The sequence below is a fragment of the Nycticebus coucang genome, chromosome 6 (assembly GCF_027406575.1).
Source record: "Nycticebus coucang isolate mNycCou1 chromosome 6, mNycCou1.pri, whole genome shotgun sequence".
Taxonomy (NCBI): domain Eukaryota; kingdom Metazoa; phylum Chordata; class Mammalia; order Primates; family Lorisidae; genus Nycticebus; species Nycticebus coucang.
In genome coordinates, this window is record NC_069785.1 from 1,116,783 (window position 1) to 1,119,866 (window position 3,084).

A 3,084-nucleotide genomic window follows, 5' to 3' on the forward strand; every position below is an offset into this window, starting at 1 on the left:
TCCACACTGCTCTGCACACCTGCACATGCACATACATGTCTGAGCCCTGCAGGTACAGAAAGTTCACAACCCAGACCCTGACCCAGGATGGCAAGGGAGGCCCCTCCCAGGCCCCAACAGGGCTTCCCCAAGCCCAGCTCCCTCCCAGACAGCCCCAGACTCAAGTCTCCATGCCTCCCTGAGCCCAGGTGGGGCCCAGATCATAGCCAGGGTTGGGCAGGCTGGGAAAGGTCAGAGCAGGCCAGAGAGGTGACTGCCCAGGGCCCACTGCAGCCCCACAGCTACTATGCGGACACCTGCACTGCACGCCACCAGGGGGCAGGGCCCTGCCCTTGTCTCAGACACCTCACAACCTCCCCAGGGACCTGGCCTTCGGGCTGCCCTCTCTGCTCTCCGTGTCAGGGGGCTCAGATCGGGAGGAGCCACACACAGGGCCCAGCCACCACTCATCACTAAGTGTCCAGTCACCAAAGGGCAACAAGCATAGCAACTGGTCAAGCAGGGAGGCTGCAAATGTGGGCTGCAGCTGCCCTCAGAACCAAGGCCTGGCCCAAAGGAGGGACTTCCTAAAGAGGGTGGAGGAAAGAGAGTCAAAAGAGGGGTTGCCCAGCAGAGGAAGCAGGGCAGGTGGAGGATGGATCACAGGACACGTGATGGGGACACACGTGAATGCACAGGTGGACAGAGAGACAATACCCTTATAGACAGATGGGGGGATGGAGAGATAATACGCCTATAGACAGGTAGACAATGCTCTTACAGACAGATAGATAATACTCTTATAGACTGACAGGTAGACGGGTGGATAATGCTCTCATAGATGGACAGGTGGACAGGTAGATAAAGCTCTTATAGACAGACAGGTAGATGGTTGGATAATGCTCTCATAGATGGACAGGTAAATGGATAGATAATGCTCTCATAGATGGACAGGTAGATGGGTAGATAATGCTCTCATAGATGGACAGGTAGACAGGTAGAAAATGCTCTCATAGATGGACAGGTAAATGGGTAGATAATGCTCTCATAGATGGACAGGTAAATGGGTAGATAATGGTCTCATAGACAGACAGGTAGACAGGTAGATAATGCTCTCATAGATGGACAGGTAAATGAGTAGATAATGCTCTCATAGATGGACAGGTAGATGGGTGGATAATGCTCTCATAGACAGACAGATAGACAGGTAGATAATGCTCTCAAAGACGGACAGATGGACAAAGAGATAATACTCTTGTAGATGGATGGGTAAACGGGTAGATAATACTCGATTATAGATGGATGGGTAGACGAGTAGATGATACTCTTACAGACAGATGGGTAGACGGATAGATGATGCTCTCATAGACAGGTAGATGGGTAAACAGTGCTCTCATAGATGGACGGGCAGATAGATAACACTCTTACAGATGGATGGGTAGATGGTAGACAATACTCTTATAGATGGAAAGACAGATAGACAATACTTGATTACAGATGGATGGGTAGATGAGTAGATAATACTCTTATAGATGGACAAGGGACAGGTAGATAATACTCGATTATAAATGGATGGATAGATGAGTAGATAATACTCTTACAGATGAATAGGTAGATGGGTAAATAATACTCTTGTAGATGGATGGGTAGGTGGGTAGATAATACCCTTCTAGACAGACGGGTGGATGGACAGATAATACCCCTATAGATGAACAGGTGCTTGGATGGGCAAATGACCACAGGACAAGCAGGTCAAACTCCATATAGGAGGTCTGTACACTCAGAACTGGGGACAACAGAACTGGCTGTGCTGGTGGCCCTCACCTGGCCCTCAGCCACATTCCCTGGGAAAGGATAGAAGCCTCTGGTCTTGCTCACTTGGCCCTTGGCACTCTGAGCCCCATACCCTGGTGTCTATCTTCATCCACTGCGTCTGCCCCAAGAAGCAGGTTGGTTGTGTTTGATGGGCAGGGACCCAGAAGCAGATGGTGTCCACCCTTTGTCCTTCCAGATCTCTCACCCAGGTGCCCTGTGCCCCTCAGAAATGAAGGTACCCTGCCTCCTGTCCTTCTGAGATGAGGAACCTCTAGGCTCTGAGGAGTGTGGGTGGTAGGGCCTAGTCCTGGGCCCCTACCCACTCTGGGCCTGATAGACCCTGGGTTTATTGCAGGTTGTCAGGAGCTGTTTCCCTGGGTGGTATCGGATCTGCCACAGGAAATCCTGGAGGAGGGAGCCCCAGGCGCCAATCTCTGGCCCACCACCATCACCTTCCTCACTCTCTTCCTGCTGAGCTTGTTCTACAGCACGGCTCTGACCGTGACAAGCATCCGGGGCTCACCTAGCAGCAGAGAAGGTCCTCAATATTGAGCAGAGCCTGCAAGGAACAGGTAGGAGCATGGGGAAGGACAGTGGGATAGAGGACACCACCTTTCCCCACTGTAGAAACCTACTCTCCCAGGGAGGTGGCCCCTCCACAGACAGGCCCAGAGTCAGGGCCTGAGTTCCTCTGGTGTGGGTAACTTCAGCAGACTCCCAAAGCCAGATCAGGATGGGGCAGGGGGCATTGATGAGGACTTCCCCCAGTCCTGACCCCTCTTGTCTGTACAGGGAGAGAGCATGGAGAAGCCTCTCTGAGAAGCCAGCTACACATGCCAGAACTCAACCCCACATGAGGCCAACAGCTGCCCCACTTGCCTGCCTTTCTGTGCAATAAAATGATCCAAAGGACAAAGGTTCATAGACTCCGAAAGTGATCAGGGAAAGGGGCTGTAGCCTAGAGGATGCCCACCTCAAGGACTGCAGTGAGTCACAGACACAGAGGGTACCTCTGGTCCAGCCACCAAGCCATGACCTGATCCTGCATGAGCTAATGCTCAGGGAGGGATGCTGGGGTCATCAGGGGGTGTATCGTGGAAGGCTGTGTCACAGAAGTGCATACACAACCCTGGTCCTGATCACAGAGCCTGTGTCTTGATTTACACAGTCCTGGTCCTAAATCACTGAGCCAGGAGCCTGATCACTGAGCCATGGCCCCAATCCATGGGCCTTAGAAAAAGATCACTAAATCCTAGTCCTAGCCCTGAACACAGAACCATGGGACTGATC

General features: G+C 52.1%; 1 long non-coding RNA gene across 2 annotated transcripts; it reads left to right on the forward strand.

Annotated features, from left to right (window-relative positions):
• Nucleotides 1-398: 398 nt before the first annotated feature.
• LOC128587779 (uncharacterized) lies at nt 399-2,704 on the forward strand. Of its 2 annotated transcripts, none has more exons than XR_008380639.1 (3): nt 399-677; nt 2,150-2,366; nt 2,587-2,704. It is a non-coding gene; the product is annotated as an uncharacterized LOC128587779 (long non-coding RNA). The 2 variants fall into 2 exon arrangements; XR_008380640.1 differs by lacking the exon at nt 399-677 and adding an exon at nt 1,598-1,928.
• Nucleotides 2,705-3,084: the final 380 nt, after the last annotated feature.